Source organism: Ranitomeya imitator, chromosome 6 (genome assembly GCF_032444005.1).
Source record: "Ranitomeya imitator isolate aRanImi1 chromosome 6, aRanImi1.pri, whole genome shotgun sequence".
NCBI classification, from domain to species: Eukaryota; Metazoa; Chordata; class Amphibia; order Anura; family Dendrobatidae; genus Ranitomeya; species Ranitomeya imitator.
In genome coordinates, this window is record NC_091287.1 from 291,368,376 (window position 1) to 291,388,720 (window position 20,345).

Consider the following 20,345-nt stretch of genomic DNA (forward strand, 5'->3'; position numbering starts at 1 on the left):
CATCTACTCTGCCCCTGTCTGTGTCCAGCATCTCCTCTGCCCCTGTCTGTGTCCAGCATCTCCTCTGCCCCTGTCTGTGTCCAGCATCTCCTCTGCCCCTGTCTGTGTCCAGCATCTCCTCTGCCCCTGTCTGTGTCCAGCATCTCCTCTGCCCCTGTGTGTCCAGCATCTCCTCTGCCCCTGTCTGTGTCCAGCATCTCCTCTGCCCCTGTGTGTCCAGCATCTCCTCTGCCCCTGTGTGTCCAGCATCTCCTCTGCCCCTGTGTGTCCAGCATCTCCTCTGCCCCTGTCTGTGTCCAGCATCTCCTCTGCCCCTGTGTCCAGCATCTCCTCTGCCCCTGTGTGTCCAGCATCTCCTCTGCCCCTGTCTGTGTCCAGCATCTCCTCTGCCCCTGTGTGTCCAGCATCTCCTCTGCCCCTGTGTCCAGCATCTCCTCTGCCCCTGTCTGTGTCCAGCATCTCCTCTGCCCCGTGTGTCCAGCATCTCCTCTGCCCCTGTCTGTGTCCAGCATCTCCTCTGCCCCTGTGTCCAGCATCTCCTCTGCCCCTGTCTGTGTCCAGCATCTCCTCTGCCCCTGTCTGTGTCCAGCATCTCCTCTGCCCCTGTCTGTGTCCAGCATCTCCTCTGCCCCTGTCTGTGTCCAGCATCTCCTCTGCCCGTCTGTGTCCAGCATCTCCTCTGCCCCTGTGTCCAGCATCTCCTCTGCCCCTGCCTGTGTCCAGCATCTCCTCTGCCCCTGTGTGTCCAGCATCTCCTCTGCCCCTGTGTGTCCAGCATCTCCTCTGCCCCTGTGTGTCCAGCATCTCCTCTGCCCCTGTGTGTCCAGCATCTCCTCTGCCCCTGTGTCCAGCATCTCCTCTGCCCCTGTCTGTGTCCAGCATCTCCTCTGCCCCTGTGTCCAGCATCTCCTCTGCCCCTGTCTGTGTCCAGCATCTCCTCTGCCCCTGTGTCCAGCATCTCCTCTGCCCCTGTCTGTGTCCAGCATCTCCTCTGCCCCTGTCTGTGTCCAGCATCTCCTCTGCCCCTGTCTGTGTCCAGCATCTCCTCTGCCCCTGTGTCCAGCATCTCCTCTGCCCGTGTGTCCAGCATCTCCTCTGCCCCTGTCTGTGTCCAGCATCTCCTCTGCCCCTGTCTGTGTCCAGCATCTCCTCTGCCCCTGTGTTCAGCATCTCCTCTGCCCCTGTGTGTCCAGCATCTCCTCTGCCCCTGTCTGTGTCCAGCATCTCCTCTGCCGACTGCCCCTGTCTGTGTCCAGCATCTCCTCTGCCCCTGTCTGTGTCCAGCATCTCCTCTGCCCCGGGCCCCCTCCCCTGGATCGCCGCTACCAAAAAAAAAAAAAAACTTCTTACCTTGCCATGCTCCCGCGGCGGGCGAAGCTCCTCCACGCAGGTGAAGGACGCACTCGCCGGCGGCTGACGATGACGTCAGACGCCGGCGAGGTGCGACTGCGCACTGCCGCCGTTCAAGTCAGCTGCCAGCCTCCGACTGGCTGGCGGCGACTGTTAACTATTGACGTGCGGGCACGGGCCCGCACGTCAATAGTGAGCCGCAGCGCCTGCAGGGGGGGCCCGGTGAGCAGATGAGACGGGGCCCGATGCGGGCCCCCTCTGCCCACCGGGCCCCATACGCCAGTCATGGCTGTCATGCCCTGATGGCGGCCCTGCTACTGAGTGCCAGCAGGGGGGCGAGAGGGAAATTAAAAACCAAACAAGCGAGCAGCTGTCTTCCCTTAGCTCTCCTGATGCCAGGTATAGACCCTGCTGCCTACCTATCACCATGCTGCCCGCCGCTGTTCCAGCAGCAGACTGAAGATGACTGCCACCGCACTGCTTTATATAGGCCAAGGGCCCATTGTGACACGTGAGGGTTCCAGCCCATTGTGACATGTGAGGTTTCCGGACCATGGCCAAGGGCCCATTGTGACACGTGAGAGTTCCGTGCGCAGATTCTATCTAATGCAGGCAGTGCACCTGGTTGCTAGAAAGCATTAGAATACTCACAGAGGTGGAGATAGGCAGCGTATTCAAGATCAGCACAGATACAATTTTTCCTTTTTTTTTTTTTTTTTAAATACATATACACCAAATTTAAAAGTCAGTGGTCCACAAGAGGGAGACAATGTTTTACAAAAGAAATCATGCTGTAACAAACGTGGTATGTATGCAGCGTCGGACTGGAGTACCTTGGGCCCACCAGAGAAAAATCATTCTTGGGGCCCACCATGCCGTTTAAAAATACCACACAGGATGGATCCTATATACCACGCCACACACGAGAGCTGACAGATCCTCAATATATAATACACCACACAGGAGAGCTGAGAGATCCTCTATATACTACACCACACAGGAGAGCTGACAGATCCTCTATATACTACACCACACAGGAGAGCTGACAGATCCTCTATATACTACACCACACGGGAGAGCTGACAGATCCTCTATATACTACACCACACAGGAGAGCTGACAGATCCTCTATATACCACACCACACAGGAGAGCTGACAGATCCTCTATATACTACACCACACAGGAGAGCTGACAGATCCTCTATATACTACACCACACGGGAGAGCTGACAAATCCTCTATATACTACACCACACAGGAGAGCTGATATCCTCTATATACTACACCACACGGGAGAGCTGACAAATCCTCTATATACTACACCACACGGGAGAGCTGACAGATCCTCTATATACTACACCACACACGAGAGCTGACAGATCCTATATATACTACACCACACAGGAGAGCTGACAGATCCTCTATATACTACACCACACAGGAGAGCTGACAGATCCTCTATATACCACCCCACACAGGAGAGCTGACAGATCCTCTATATACTACACCACACAGGAGAGCTGACAGATCCTCTATATACTACACCACACAGGAGAGCTGATATCCTCTATATACTACACCACACAGGAGAGCTGACAGATCCTCTATATACTACACCACACGGGAGAGCTGACAGATCCTCTATATACTACACCACACACGAGAGCTGACAGATCCTCTATATACCATCCCACACATGAGAGCTGACAGATCCTCTATATACTACACCACACGGGAGAGCTGACAGATCCTCTATATACTACACCACACAGGAGAGCTGACAGATCCTCTATATACTACACCACACAGGAGTGCTGACAGATCCTCTATATACTACACCACACGGGAGGGCTGACAGATCCTCTATATACTACACCACACACGAGAGCTGACAGATCCTCTATATACCACCCCACACACGAGAGCTGACAAATCCTCTATATACTGTAAGAGGGTGAACTGTAGTCCCACTGAGAGGGCACTAGGATCCTGTGGTTTTTGCCTGTTGCAGCAGAAGACAGACAGTGCAAAACTCCCAGAGACAATGTGTGCTGGGGGGTAGGGTCCAGTGTCTCGTGTGTGAAGTGAAACTAGGAAGTGAGAGCTGAGAGAGAAAAGGCGGGAAGCAAAGGAGAAGCTGCTGTGAGATCTTAAAAAAAGAGACTGTGTGTGGATTTACTGCAAGTGTTTTTGGAGGAAAAGAAGCTTTTGAGAGACTTTTTGTTGCTAACGTTCCCCTGGAGAAGAGCTAACCTTTTGTTTAACTCTGTGAGAGACTTGTGTTGCTAACATTTCCTGGAGAAGAGCTAACCCTTTATCTAAGAAAAGACTGAGACTTTACTAAGAACCCAGTACGAATTTGGAAGTCTGTGGATTCCCTGTGCATTGAGTGGAGAAACAAGTCTGGACAGACGGCTGATACAGAGACGGACGGATTGTCGTGGAAGCATTCCTAGGAGCTACAGAAGCAGAGACAACATCGTGAGACCACTAATTAAGTCCCCGGCGTTTGGGCTCGGCATCGGCCGACAAGACAAGAGGAGCTTGCTGTAACTTATTGGCGCTGAAGATATGGACTGGCTACAGCCTGTGCGGATTCCTGCCTGAGAGGAAATCTATCTCAGGATACGGTACCATAGTTATAGATACCCGGGTATCTCTGCTCAGAGTGTTAAGTTGTTACTTTAGAGGTGTATCTTATATTAGAGTTGTGTAAGTTATACTCAATGTGCCATTCCAGGGGCTCCCTTAATAACACTACATTCAATTTACACTTGTTCCTGTTTTTAGTTGCCTGTTAGGTAAATTTCTTACTAGTCTGTTGTAGTATACAGTTCTCAGGAGACCTTGGAGTGGCACAGTGATTTCAGCTGCTGATGAGCTAGTGTATCTTTGGGGTGCATCTGCCTTAATATTCTCCATATTACCTTGATTATTTTGCCTTTGAGTAAATACCGTTGGAGATTTCTGCCTTGGTCTTGGTTTGTGACTCACTGGATCATATTCGGACCTCTGGTCATTACAATACTACACGACACGGGAGAGCTGACAGATCCTCTATATACTACACCACACAGGAGAGCTGATATCCTCTATATACTACACCACACAGGAGAGCTGACAAATCCTCTATATACTACACCACACGGGAGAGCTGACAGATCCTCTATATACTACACCACACACGAGAGCTGACAGATCCTCTATATACCACCCCACACACGAGAGCTGACAGATCCTCTATATACTACACCACACGGGAGAGCTGACAGATCCTCTATATACTACACCACACAGGAGAGCTGACAGATCCTCTATATACTACACCACACAGGAGAGCTGACAGATCCTCTATATACTACACCACACACGAGAGCTGACAGATCCTCTATATACCACCCCACACACGAGAGCTGACAGATCCTCTATATACTACACCACACGGGAGAGCTGACAGATCCTCTATATACTACACCACACGGGAGAGCTGACAGATCCTCTATATACTACACCACACACGAGAGCTGACAGATCCTCTATATACCACCCCACACACGAGAGCTGACAGATCCTCTATATACTACACCACACGGGAGAGCTGACAGATCCTCTATATACTACACCACACAGGAGAGCTGACAGATCCTCTATATACTACACCACACAGGAGAGCTGACAGATCCTCTATATACTACACCACACAGGAGAGCTGACAGATCCTCTATATAATACACCACACAGGAGAGCTGACAGATCCTCTATATACTACACCACACAGGAGAGCTGACAGATCCTCTATATACTACACCACACAGGAGAGCTGACAGATCATCTATATACTACACCACACAGGAGAGCTGACAGATCATCTATATACTACACCACACGGGAGAGCTGACAGATCCTCTATATAATACACCACACGGGAGAGCTGACAGATCCTCTATATACTACACCACACAGGAGAGCTGACAGATCCTCTATATACTACACCACACAGGAGAGCTGACAGATCATCTATATACTACACCACACGGGAGAGCTGACAGATCATCTATATACATACATATATATGCATATATACATACATCTCTATATACTACACTACACAGGAGAGCAGTATTGTAAGTCCAGTGTGTGTAGTAAAATACTTACCGGTGGCCATATTCCACTGCAATGAAGACAGAAGCAACGACACAGCGGCAGAAGACGGCGATTGCTGCATATTTTATTACACACAGGGAAGCTTTCTGTTGGGGGCGAGACATTGTTTTTATTAGTATGATTTTGGGGTAGATGTGATTTTTTTCATCACTTGTTATAGCTTTTTTTGTGGAATTGTGGCGACCCGAAAAAAGGACATTTGGAATTCTTGAGTTGTTTCTCTTTACGGTGTTTACTGATCGAGTTAATTGTTTTTATATTTTGATAGATCGGACGTTTCTGAACCCAGCAATGCCAAATATGTGTTGTTTTTTTATTTTTTAAATATATTTATTTTCAATTGACTAAAAAGGGGTGATTTGAACTTTTAGGAATTTTTTAAATTTTGTTTTTACCTTTCACTGGTACAGATAGCCCCCTTAGAGGACATGAGGATGCGATCATCCGATCGCATGTGCCATTAAATACAGTGATGCCACAGCATCACTGCAGATAGCAGAAATCACAGTCTCCTTTAAAGCCTGGCCACAGGAAGAAGACCCCTGGCTGTCATTACAACCCATCGGTGACCCACGATCACGTCATGGGCGCCAATGGGTGAGAGAATGATGCGCACGCATGTTGGCATGTGTTATATGCTGCTGTCAGAGATTGACACTGGCATTTAACACGCGCCATACATGTAAGGCTGATGTCGTAAAGGTGTTACCTGAGGACCCCCTTCACCACTGTGTCACCTCTATTTTCCTGTGGGCTCCCTTCACCACTGTGTCACCCAATATCCTGTGGGCCCCCTCCCCCACTGTGCTACCTCTATTTTGCCGTGGGCCCCCTCCCCCACTATGCTACCTCTATTTTCCTGTGGGCCCCCTCCCCCACTGTGTCACCTCTATTTTTCTTTGGGCTCCCTCCCCCACTGTGTCACCTCTATTTTCCTGTGGGCCCCCTCCCCCACTGTGTCACCTCTATTTTCCTGTGGACCCCCTCCCCCACTGTGTCACCCAATATCCTGTGGGCCCCCTCCCCCCACTGTGCTACCTCTATTTTCCTGTGGGCCCCCTCCCCCACTGTGCTACCTCTATTTTCCTGTGGGCCCCCTCCCCCACTGTGCTACCTCTATTTTCCTGTGGGCCCCCTCCCCCACTGTGCTACCTCTATTTCTCTGTGGGCCCCCTCCCCCACTGTGCTACCTCTATTTTCCTGTGGGCCCCCTCCCCCACTGTGTCACCTCTATTTTCCTGTGGGCCCCCTCCCCCACTGTGCTACCTTTATTTTCCTGTGGGCCTCCTACCCCACTGTGTCACCTCTATTTTCCTGTGGGCCCCCTCCCCCACTGTGCTACCTCTATTTTCCTGTGGGCCCCCTCCCCCACTGTGCTACCTCTATTTTCCTGTGGGCCCCCTACCCCACTGTGTCACCTCTATTTTCCTGTGGGCCCCCTCCCCCACTATGTCACCTCTGATTTCCTATGGGCCTAGTCAGAGAGGGAAAGTGGAGGCACAGTAAAATAGAGGTGGATGACACAATAGGGGAGGGGGTCCACAAGAAAATTAGAATATCACTGTGGGCCCCCTCCCCTAACTGTCTCTGTGCAGGCATCATAGAGTTATTTACTTACAGTCACAGTGACTCTGACTGCAGCCATCAGACTCCTTCTGCAAGTTCTGCTCCGCTGCTGCTTGGGTAGGACTGCTGACCAATCACAGCACAGCTCCTTGCCTGAGCTGTGCTGTGAGCTCACACAAAGAAAACTAACGCTGATTGGCTGAATTGCAGCCAATCAGCGTTTACACTGCTGCCCAGGGCTTTGTGGATTGTGGAAGAGGAGCAGAGATCATACCCAGCACAGGAAACAGGTGACTGCGGCGGGTCAGCTGTGTGTGCTGTCTGCTCTCAGCCTCACAGTCAGCTGTTCCTTTGACTGTGCTGCTGGCTGAAGAGAGGGTCGGCAGTCTGCACACACAGCTCTCCTGGCAGAGGAATGGCAGCGGCAGCAGGTAATGTGAAGGAGCTGCTCCTGCACTTCCCATCACCTGTGCAGTCTGCCAGCTGTGCCTTCTATACAATAAAGTGCGCACTGCTGTGCACAAGCTATGAGAATGCAGGGCAGGCACAAATGAAGGAGGCAGGAGATGGGGGGCGGGGCCCACCGGAGGATTCTCCGGTGTCCCGGTGCCCCAGTCCGACCCTGTATGTATGGCAGAACTACTTCTGGGTTACTTAAATTAAAACACTAAGTACTGATAGCAAGGGGCCTAACTTTGCAGACGATATATTTGCAACACTGTAACAAAGGCCAAATACGTGTCCACATCTTCACACACTGGTTGCAACCAATAAAGAGAGATTGATTGATAGATTTCATATTGAACGCAATACAATGCTTGACATGCAGAGGTGCAAACAATGCAATGCGCCCAAAATGTTGCAATTGGTCAAGTTAAATCTAACAAAATGCATTTGGCATCTGAAATGTGCAACTTTGACCCTGAAAAGACTTCACATAATGGGTTAAAACACAACGTGTGCGGATTTCCATTCAATCTGTGTTTGGAAGCCGTATCAAAGAAGGAGTGCACTGTTCCCGGAGAAGATACCGCAATAACAGGTCAATGCGTGGAGTGGACAGAGCAAGCTCGTTTTCCATCTCCCAAATCCATTTACTATAGGGTGTCCAACTAGAAGATGTATCAGATATTAAACTGATAAGAACAGATACTACACTTGATCTTGGGCGGCGGCGACGACGACGATCATAGCGAAAAAGGCCGAAAAGCCATAACCAGAAATGGTTTTGTACTTATGCCGCCCCCCGAGGCCTGACACTCATCCGTCATCCTAGCCAGAAGGCCGAGAAGCAATAGCCAGAAATTGTTTTGCACTTGTGCCGCACCAAGGCCTAACACTGATACCCTTTGGGGAGATGGAGCAAAAGATTACCCTGAGGAGGACATTTTAGCAAAGCGGACGCCTTCACAATGGCAGATCTGCTGTTTGCTCAAGCTGTGAGCCCCTCATTTTTAATCTGCATAACCCCACCTATTGTAACCCTCCCCCCTCTTTGTTCCAATGTGCACTACTGAGTGCCAGCAGGGGGGGCGAGAGGGAAATTAAAAACCAAACAAGCGAGCAGCTGTCTTCCCTTAGCTCTCCTGATGCCAGGTATAGACCCTGCTGCCTACCTACCACCATGCTCAGGGCCGCCATCAGGGCATGACAGCCGTGACTGGCGTATGGGGCCCGGTGAGCAGAGGGGGCCCGCATCGGGCCCCGTCTCATCTGGTCACCGGGCCCCCCCTGCAGGCGCTGCGGCAGCGGCACACTATTGACGTGCGGGCCCGCGCCCGCACGTCAATAGTTAACAGCCGCCAGCCAGTCTGAGGCTGGCGGCTGAATAGGGCCGCAGTGCGCACTCGCCAGCGTCTGACGTCATTGTCAGCCGCCGGGCCCGGCGGCGAGTGCGTCTGTGTGGAGCCTGGAGAGGGAGCTTCACCCGGCGCTGGAGCTTGGCCAGGTAAGAAGTTGTGTTTTTTTTTTTCTTTGAGAGCTGCTGTGATCCGGGGGGCAGGATGATGGACACACAGGGGCAGAAATGCTGGACACACAGGGGCAGAATGGTGGACACAGTGGGGCAGAATGCTGGACACACAGGGGCAGAAATGCCGGACACAGTGGGGCAGAAATGCTGGACACAGTGGGGCAGAAATGCTGGACACAGTGGGGCAGAAATGCTGGACACACAGGGGCAGAATGGTGGACACACAGGGGCAGAATGCTGGACACACAGGGGCAGAAATGCCGGACACAGTGGGGCAGAATGGTGGACACAGTGGGGCAGAATGCTGGACACAGTGGGGCAGAAATGCTGGACACAATGGGACAGAATGGTGGACACACAGGGGCAGAATGGTGGACACACAGGGGCAGAATGGTGGACACAGTGGGGCAGAATGCTGGACACAGTGACACAGGGGCAGAAATGCCGGACACAGTGGGGCAGAATGGTGGACACAGTGGGACAGAAATGTGGACACACAGGGGCAGAAATGCTGGACACAGTGGGGCAGAAATGCTGGACACAGTGGGGCAGAAATGCTGGACACAGTGGGGCAGAAATGCTGGACACAGTGGGGCAGAAATGCTGGACACAGTGGGGCAGAAATGCTGGACACAGTGGGGCAGAAATGCTGGACACAGTGGGGCAGAAATGCTGGACACAGTGGGGCAGAAATGCTGGACACAGTGGGGCAGAATGGTGGACACAGTGGGGCAGAAATGCTGGACACAGTGGGGCAGAAATGCTGGACACAGTGGGGCAGGATGCTGGACACAGTGGGGCAGGATGCTGGACACAGTGGGGCAGGATGCTGGACACAATGGGGGCAGGATGCTGGACACAGTGGGGCAGAAATGCTGGACACAGTGGGGCAGAAATGCTGGACACAGTGGGGCAGAAATGCTGGACACAGTGGGGCAGAAATGCTGGACACAGTGGGGCAGAAATGCTGGACACAGTGGGGCAGAAATGCTGGACACAGTGGGGCAGAAATGCTGGACACAGTGGGGCAGAAATGCTGGACACAGTGGGGCAGAAATGCTGGACACAGTGGGGCAGAAATGCTGGACACAGTGGGGCAGAATGGTGGACACAGGGGCAGAATGCTGGACACAGTGGGGCAGAATGCTGGACACAGTGGGGCAGAAATGCTGGACACAGTGGGGCAGAAATGCTGGACACAGTGGGGCAGAAATGCTGGACACAGTGGGGCAGAAATGCTGGACACAGTGGGGCAGAAATGCTGGACACAGTGGAGCAGAAATGCTGGACACAGTGGGGCAGAAATGCTGGACACAGTGGGGCAGAATGGTGGACACAGTGGGGCAGAAATGCTGGACACAGTGGGGCAGAAATGCTGGACACAGTGGGGCAGAAATGCTGGACACAGTGGGGCAGGATGCTGGACACAGTGGGGCAGGATGCTGGACACAATGGGGGCAGGATGCTGGACACAGTGGGGCAGAAATGCTGGACACAGTGGGGCAGAAATGCTGGACACAGTGGGGCAGAAATGCTGGACACAGTGGGGCAGAAATGCTGGACACAGTGGGGCAGAATGCTGGACACAGTGGGGCAGAAATGCTGGACACAGTGACAGGGGCAGAATGCTGGACACAGTGACAGGTGCAGAATGCTGGACACAGGGGCAGACTGTGAGACCCAGGGGCAGAATGCGAGACACGGGGCAGAATGGAGATACGGGGCATGATTGGAGACACGGGGCAGGATGAAAGACATGGGGGCATGACTGGAGACAGATGGGGCAGGATTGGAGACAGATGGGGCAGAATGGAGACACAGGGGGCATGATTGGAGACAAGTGTCAGGATTGTAGACATGGGGGCATGGTTGGAGACATAGGGGGTAGAATGGAGACATGGGGCATGATTGGAGACACTGGGGGCAGAATTGGAGACAGATCGTGCAGGATCATGGGGCAGGATGGATATGATGGAGACAGATGGGGCAGGATGGAGAGATCACATGGGGCGATCATATGGGGCAGGATAAGGAGATCATATGGGGCAGAATGGATACTCATGAGGGCAGGATGGGAGAATATCTGGCTGACGCCAGGAATGAGACACACGGGGCCAGGCTGGGTGATATTATTAATACCATAGGGGCTAATTTAGGGATATTATTACTGCAGTGATGTATTTATTTTATTTTTTGAGTATACTGTTTTAAATGGGGGGCGGTCCTGTTACTGTATAGAGTGATACTATGTCGCCTTCTTCATGTGGTGTAATGTAGAAGTTGTGAAAAATTAAGTAATGTGTTCTGCAAGCGGAGCTCGAGATAACTGTGTTATTTCCTGCAGAGAGAAGTCCTGGCTGGATGAAATGATGGCGGTCTGTGCTGGATGAAAGATAAAGGACTTCACCTAGAGACGTCACTGGTGAGTCAGTGTGTTACCTATACACTGACACTATACACTGTATACAGAGCTCCTGTGTATAATTTCACTAGTGATCACTATATTATCTGTACACAGACACTGCATACTAAGTACAGATCTCCTGTGTATAATGGCACTTATGGTGATAGTATGGTGCTTTTTTAAAAATTACTGATCAGAATTGTAGTATTCAGTCACTATGTGGTGGTAATATGTGGTCTGGACATGGTGTTGTGGTATTTGTTCCTTGTATGTGATATTATTCGATCACTGTGGTGGTAATATGTCATCTGGTCATGGTGTTGTGGTATTTGTTCCTTCTATGTGATATTATTGGGCATTTTAAAAATTGAAAAATAAATAAAAATATACCTAAATTGTATTGCATATTTTAACAAATATTTAATAGGTTACAGCAGAGTAGGGCCCGGCCAAAAGTGTCTACCGTGTTATGGTGGCGGCTTAAAAAATCTTTTGGCCAAAACAAAAGCTGCCTGCTATATGTGTGATCTGGTGATGGGAACTGTTAATGTGTGATTAGTGAGAAGTGGAGTTTTTCCAAGAGAGAGCGGTGGGACTGTGGACAGTTCGAGGGGTGGAGCCTGGAGGCGGGGCTGGGGTGGAGCCTGGGCGGAGTCTCAAGGGGGCCCCGAAAATATTGCCAGTATGGGGCCCCGAAATTTCTAGTGGCAGCCCTGACCATGCTGCCCACCACTGTTCCAGCAGCAGACTGAAGATGACTGCCACCGCACTGCTTTATATAGGCCAAGGGCCCATTGTGACACGTGAGGGTTCCAGCCCATTGTGACACGTGAGAGTTCCGTGCACAGATTCTATCTAATGCAGGCAGTGCACTTGGTTGCTAGAAAGCATTAGAATACTCACAGAGGTGGAGATAGGCAGCGTATTCAAGATCAGCACAGATACAATTTTTCCTTTTTTTTTTTTTAAATACATAAACACCAAATTTAAAAGTCAGTGGTCCACAAGAGGGAGACAATGTTTTACAAAAGAAATCATGCTGTAACAAACGTGGTATGTATGGCAGAACTACTTCTGGGTTACTTAAATTAAAACACTAAGTACTGATAGCAAGAGGCCTAACTTTGCAGACGATATATTTGCAACACTGTAACAAAGGCCAAATACGTGTCCACATCTTCACACACTGGTTGCAACCAATAAAGAGAGATTGATTGATAGATTTCATATTGAACGCAATACAATGCTTGACATGCAGAGGTGCAAACAATGCAATGCGCCCAAAATGTTGCAATTGGTCAAGTTAAATCTAGCAAAATGCATTTGGCATCTGAAATGTGCAACTTTGACCCTGAAAACAATTCACATAATGGGTTAAAACACAACGTGTGCGGATTTCCATTCAATCTGTGTTTGGAAGCCGTATCAGAGAAGGAGTGCACTGTTCCCGGAGAAGATACCGCAATAACGGGTCAATGCGTGGAGTGGACAGAGCAAGCTCGTTTTCCATCTCCCAAATCCATTTACTATAGGGTGTCCAACTAGAAGATGTATCAGATATTAAACTGATAAGAACAGATACTACACTTGATCTTGGGCGGCAGCGGTGACGACGATCATAGCGAAAAAGGCCGAAAAGCCATAACCAGAAATGGTTTTGTACTTATGCCGCCCCCCGAGGCCTGACACTCATCCGTCATCCTAGCCAGAAGGCCGAGAAGCAATAGCCAGAAATTGTTTTGCACTTGTGCCGCACCAAGGCCTAACACTGATACCCTTTGGGGAGATGGAGCAAAAGATTACCCTGAGGAGGACATTTTAGCAAAGCGGACGCCTTCACAATGGCAGATCTGCTGTTTGTTCAAGCTGTGAGCCCCTCGCTTTTAATCTGCATAACCCCACCTATTGTAACCTGCCCCCCTCTTTGTTCCAATGTGCACTACTGAGTGCCAGCAGGGGGGGCGAGAGGGAAATTAAAAACCAAACAAGCGAGCAGCTGTCTTCCCTTAGCTCTCCTGATGCCAGGTATAGACCCTGCTGCCTACTTATCACCATGGTGACCGCCGCTGTTCCAGCAGCAGACTGAAGATGACTGCCACCGCACTGCTTTATATAGGCCAAGGGCCCATTGTGACACGTGAGGGTTCCAGCCCATTGTGACACGTGAGGGTTCCGGACCATGGCCAAGGGCCCAATGTGACACGTGAGAGTTCTGTGCACAGATTCTATCTAATGCAGGCAGTGCACCTGGTTGCTAGAAAGCATTAGAATACTCACAGAGGTGGAGATAGGCAGCGTATTCAAGATCAGCACAGATACAATTTTTCCTTTTTTTTTTTTTAAATACATATACACCAAATTTAAAAGTCAGTGGTCCACAAGAGGGAGACAATGTTTTACAAAAGAAATCATGCTGTAACAAACGTGGTATGTATGGCAGAACTACTTCTGGGTTACTTAAATTAAAACACTAAGTACTGATAGCAAGGGGCCTAACTTTGCATACGATATATTTGCAACACTGTAACAAAGGCCAAATACGTGTCCACATCTTCACACACTGGTTGCAACCAATAAAGAGAGATTGATTGATAGATTTCATATTGAACGCAATACAATGTTTGACATGCAGAGGTGCAAACAATGCAATGCGCCCAAAATGTTGCAATTGGTCAAGTTAAATCTAGCAAAATGCATTTGGCATCTGAAATGTGCAACTTTGACCCTGAAAAGAATTCACATAATGGGTTAAAACACAACGTGTGCGGATTTCCAATCAATCTGTGTTTGGAAGCCGTATCAGAGAAGGAGTGCACTGTTCCCGGAGAAGATACCGCAATAACGGGTCAATGCGTGGAGTGGACAGAGCAAGCTCGTTTTCCATCTCCCAAATCCATTTACTATAGGGTGTCCAACTAGAAGATGTATCAGATATTAAACTGATAAGAACAGATACTACACTTGATCTTGGGCGGCGGCGACGACGATCATAGCGTAAAAGGCCAAAAAGCCATAACCAGAAATGGTTTTGTACTTATGCCGCCCCTCGAGGCCTGACACTCATCCGTCATCCTAGCCAGAAGGCCGAGAAGCAATAGCCAGAAATTGTTTTGCACTTGTGCCGCACCAAGGCCTAACACTGATACCCAGGGGCGTAACTATAGCGGTCGCAATTGCGACGGGGCCCGGACTTCCTAAGGGCCCGGACCCGCCCCCGCCCCCGCCCCCGCCCCCGCCCCCGCCCCCGCCCTTCCGTCCATGGACAATAGCGAAGGAGAATGAATGACTCACCGACCAAACCATTTGTGAGTGACCCGCAGCAGGGAGCCGTCACCGCAGGTCCTCCAATTACATGGGGGAAGATGGATGGAGTCAATGCAGTCACATGATCCAACCATGTGACCTGGAGAGGCGTGTCCACACAGGTCCTTCAGTGAGTCGCACCAAAGGAAAGGAGTCAGGACTGGCCCCCTGCCTGCTGCTCTCCCTGCTCCTCAGCCTCATCTCCCCTGTAAGTGGCAGCCGCTGCAGAACTTCATTACAATCGGAAAAGTTCCTGTTCTCATCAGCTCTGCTGTGCCGGCAGATATGGAGCCGAGCTGAGATTGTCTCCATGTTTGGGAGTGAGTTGGTCAGATGTAGCAGTGCTGAGGGGCTCGGTGTTTGCAGGGAGTTGTCATGGTGTAGAGAGTGGTCAGCAGCAGTGTAAGATGTAGCAGTGCCATGTTTGTTATTTGTAGCAGGGCTGCAGTGTTTTATCCACACGTGTCCGGATGACTTTGTCCAGATGTAGCTGAGTTTGTGGAGATGTAGCAGAGCTAAAATAGTTCTGTGTTTTCTTAGACGTGGCACAGCAGAGCCTGACTTATGCAAAGAAATGTAGCAGAGCTGAGTGTGTATGATGTAGCGGATCAGCAGAGCTGAGGTTTATTCGCAGACGCAGAATAGCAGAGCTGTGAGATGATAAAGCACACAGCCGGCTCTGCTACATGTCCCATATTCCCTGCTGCAGAGGCCTCCAGGGCTGGCGGCTGCTACAGATCTCCTGCGGCTGTGGAACTACAAAGCTCAGCTCCATGCTGGCAATCCTCTCCTCTGTAGGGAGCAGGGACCTCTGGAGTCGGTGGATTTCCTTCCTCCATCACTGCCCTCTGAGTGCAGAGTCCCGGGAATTCCCAGGTTCATCCTTATTGTTGGTGCCGCTCATGTAAAGTGTTGGCTTCAGCCTGGCAACTGCCATGTTCTGGAGCTGGTGGAGGTTCCTGCCTCCCTCTGGTGCTGACAGAGTTAATACCCCGTATTCCTGGTGCTGCCACTATATGTGCTGGCATTACAGCCTGGCACCTTCCCTGCACCTTCCCTGCACCCTCCATGGCACCTTCCCTGGCACCTTCCCTGGGACCTTCCCTGCACCTTCCCTGCTTCTTCCCTGCACCCTCCCTGGCACCTTCCCTGTGACCTTCCCTGGCACGTTCCCTGCTTCTTCCCTGTGACCTTCCCTGGCACGTTCCCTGCACCTTCCCTAGGACCTTCCCTGCTTCTTCCCTGGCACCTTCCCTGCTTCTTCCCTGGGACCTTCCCTGTTCCTTCCCTGGCACTACCTGCTCCTTCCCTGGCACCTTCCCTGCTCCTTCCCTGGCACCTTCCCTGCTCCTTCCCTGGCACCTTCCCTGCACCTTCCCTGGGACCTTCCCTGGACCTTCCCTGCTCCTTCCCTGGCACTACCTGCTCCTTCCCTGGCACCTTCCCTGCTCCTTCCCTGGCACCTTCCCTGCACCTTCCCTGGGACCTTCCCTGGCACCTTCCCTGCTCCTTCCCTGGCACCTTCCCTGCTCCTTCCCTGGCACCTTCCCTGCACCTTCCCTGGGACCTTCCCTGGACCTTCCCTGCTCCTTCCCTGGACCTACCCTGCTTCTTCCCTGCACCTTCCCTGGACCTTCCCTCCGGACCTGCGCTAGGAACGGGAGAGGTGAGGATTTTACTTTTTTTTTTTTTCTTTATCTCTGACTCTGTCTGGGGGCAATGCTGGAGACCATGGGGCAGATTGCTGGACACACTGGGGGCAATACTGGAGACCATGGGGCAGAATGCTGGACACACTGGGGCAATACCTTTGACCATGGGGCAGATTGCTGGACACTGGGGCAATACTGGAGACCCTGGGGCAGATTTCTGGACATACTGGGGCAGATTTCTGGACATACTGGGGCAATGCTGGAGACCCTGGGGCAGACTTCTGGACACACTGGGGCAATGCTGGACACTGGGGCAGATTTTTGGACACATTGAGGCAATGCTGGAGACCCTGGGGCAGATTTCTGGACACACTGGGGCAATGCTGGACACTGGGGCAGATTGCTGGACACACTGGGGGTAATATGCTGGACACACTGGGGCAATGCTGGACACTGGGGGTAATATGCTGGGGACACTGGGGGTAATATGCTGGACACACTGGGGGTAATATGCTGGACACACTGGGGCAATGCTGGACACTGGGGGTAATATGCTGGACACACTGGGGGTAATATGCTGGACACACTGGGGCAGACTGCTGGACACACTGGGGCAATGCTGGACACTGGGGGTAATATGCTGGACACACTGGGGCAATGCTGGACACTGGGGGTAATATGCTGGACACACTGGGGCAGACTGCTGGACACACTGGGGCAATGCTGAAAACTGGGGCAGATTGCTGGACACACTGGGGGCAGTGCTGGACATACTGGGGCAGATTGCTGGACACACTGGGGGTAATATGCTGGACACACTGGGGCAGATTGCTGGACACACTGGGGGCAGGACTTGAGGCATGGGCAGAATGTAGATACGGGGCATGATTGGAGACACGGGGCAGGATTGGATCATGGGGCAGGATGGATACGATGGAGACATATGGGGCAGGATGTGGAGATCATATGGGGTAGAATGGATACTCATGAGGGCAGGATGCGAGAACATATGGCTGGAGCCAGGAATGAGACACACGGGGCCAGGGTGGGGAATATTATTACCATAGGGGCTAATTAAGGGATATTATTACTGCAGTGATGTATTTATTTTATTTTTTGAGTATACTGTTTTAAATGGGGGGGCGGTCCTGTTACTATGCAGAATGACACTATATCGCCTTTTTTTCTTCATGTGATGTAATGTAGAAGTTGTGAAAAGTTAAGTAATGTGTTCTGCAAGCGGAGCTCGAGATAACTGTGTTATTTCCTGCAGAAACGAGTCCTGGCTGGAAGGAATGATGGCGGTCTATGCTGGATGAAAGATGAAGGACTTCACCTAGAGACGTCACTGGTGAGTCAGTGTTACCTATACACTGACACTATACACTGTATACTATATACAGAGGTCCTGTGTACAATGTCACCAGTGATCACTGTATTATCTATACATTATATACAGAGCTCCTGTGTATAATACCACCAGTGATCTCTGTATTACCTCTACACAGACACTGCATACTAAGTACAGATCTCCTGTGAATACTGGCACTTATGGTGATAGTATTGTGTTTTTTTTTTTAATTACTGATCAGTATTGTAGTATTCAGTCACTATGTGGTGGTAATATGTGGTCTGGAAATGGTGTTGTGGTATTTGTCCCTTGTATGTAGTATTATTCGATCACTATGTGGTCTGGTCATGGTGTGGTGGTATTACGTCACAGGTTTGGCATGTGGGGGTGACACCATTAGGCCCAGTTTAAGTTCTACAAAACAGGAAAACCATTTTTGGTAACCTTTGTGTGTATTGAGCCGGGGGAGGGGGGGGGGGGCGCCAAACTCGGGAACAGCCCCGGGCGGCAAAAGCTCTAGCTACGCCTCTGAACAGCACACAGATTTCAAACGCCGGGAGTGCGCATGGAATTAGAGCGAGGGAGGACATATTACTGTAGGGACATGTTAGTTATAAAATCATTTTTCTCAGCGAGTACAGGGCAGTATTAGGTCAGACTATACAACATTGCAACACAACTATAGTGTGCGAAATGAATAGGGAAAATGTGAATTTCGGTGGGAAATATTTTGGCGCGGGGGGCCCCATTTGAAAGTTCGCATCGGGGCCCCTCACTTTGTAGTTACGCCACTGCTGATACCCTTTGGGGAGATGGAGCAAAAGATTACCCTGAGGAGGATATTTTAGCAAAGCGGACGCCTTCACAATGGCAGATCTGCTGTTTGTTCAAGCTGTGAGCCCCTCGTTTTTAATCTGCATAACCCCACCTATTGTAACCCTCCCCCCTCTTTGTTCCAATGTGCACTACTGAGTGCCAGCAGGGGGGGCGAGAGGGAAATTAAAAACCAAACAAGCGAGCAGCTGTCTTCCCTTAGCTCTCCTGATGCCAGGTATAGACCCTGCTGCCTACCTATCACCATGCTGCCCGCCGCTGTTCCAGCAGCAGACTGAAGATGACTGCCACCACACTGCTTTATATAGGCCAAGGGCCCATTGTGACACGTGAGGGTTCCAGCCCATTGTGACACGTGAGGGTTCCGGACCATGGCCAAGGGCCCATTGTGACACGTGAGAGTTCCGTGCACAGATTCTATCTAATGCAGGCAGTGCACCTGGTTGCTAGAAAGCATTAGAATACTCACAGAGGTGGAGATAGGCAGCGTATTCAAGATCAGCACAGATACAATTTTTCCTTTTTTTTTTTAAATACATATACACCAAATTTAAAAGTCAGTGGTCCACAAGAGGGAGACAATGTTTTACAAAAGAAATCATGCTGTAACAAACGTGGTATGTATGGCAGAACTACTTCTGGGTTACTTAAATTAAAACACTAAGTACTGATAGCAAGGGGCCTAACTTTGCAGACGATATATTTGCAACACTGTAACAAAGGCCAAATACGTGTCCACATCTTCACACACTGGTTGCAACCAATAAAGAGAGATTGATTGATAGATTTCATATTGAACGCAATACAATGCTTGACATGCAGAGGTGCAAACAATGCAATGCGCCCAAAATGTTGCAATTGGTCAAGTTAAATCTAGCAAAATGCATTTGGCATCTGAAATGTGCAACTTTGACCCTGAAAAGAATTCACATAATGGGTTAAAACACAACGTGTGCGGATTTCCATTCAATCTGTGTTTGGAAGCCGTATCAGAGAAGGAGTGCACTGTTCCCGGAGAAGATACCGCAATAACGGGTCAATGCGTGGAGTGGACAGAGCAAGCTCGTTTTCCATCTCCCAAATCCATTTACTATAGGGTGTCCAACTAGAAGATGTATCAGATATTAAACTGATAAGAACAGATACTACACTTGAGATTGGGCGGCGGCGACGACGACGATCATAGCGAAAAAGGCCGAAAAGCCATAACCAGAAATGGTTTTGTACTTATGCCGCCCCCCGAGGCCTGACACTCATCCGTCATCCTAGCCAGAAGGCCGAGAAGCAATAGCCAGAAACTGTTTTGCACTTGTGCCGCACCAAGGCCTAACACTGATACCCTTTGGGGAGATGGAGCAAAAGATTACCCTGAGGAGGACATTTTAGCAAAGCGGACGCCTTCACAATGGCAGATCTGCTGTTTGTTCAAGCTGTGAGCCCCTCGTTTTTAATCTGCATAACCCCACCTATTGTAACCCTCCCCCCTCTTTGTTCCAATGTGCACTACTGAGTGCCAGCAGGGGGGGCGAGAGGGAAATTCAAAACCAAACAAGCGAGCAGCTGTCTTCCCTTAGCTCTCCTGATGCCAGGTATAGACCCTGCTGCCTACCTATCACCATGCTGCCCGCCGCTGTTCCAGCAGCAGACTGAAGATGACTGCCACCGCACTGCTTTATATAGGCCAAGGGCCCTTTCTGACACGTGACGGTTCCAGCCCATTGTGACACGTGAGGGTTCCGGACCATGGC

At 50.6% G+C, this 20,345-nt stretch overlaps 4 pseudogenes; all 4 read right to left on the reverse strand.

The window, feature by feature from the left end:
- Window positions 1–8,083: 8,083 nt before the first annotated feature.
- Window positions 8,084–8,295, reverse strand: LOC138643709 (U2 spliceosomal RNA; annotated as a pseudogene).
- A 4,593-nt stretch (window positions 8,296–12,888) lies between these two features.
- On the reverse strand, window positions 12,889–13,100 carry LOC138643704 (U2 spliceosomal RNA; annotated as a pseudogene).
- Window positions 13,101–14,262: 1,162 nt separating this feature from the next.
- Window positions 14,263–14,471, reverse strand: LOC138643705 (U2 spliceosomal RNA; annotated as a pseudogene).
- A 5,121-nt stretch (window positions 14,472–19,592) lies between these two features.
- LOC138643729 (U2 spliceosomal RNA) lies at window positions 19,593–19,804 on the reverse strand (annotated as a pseudogene).
- Between the last annotated feature and the right edge of the window lie 541 nt (window positions 19,805–20,345).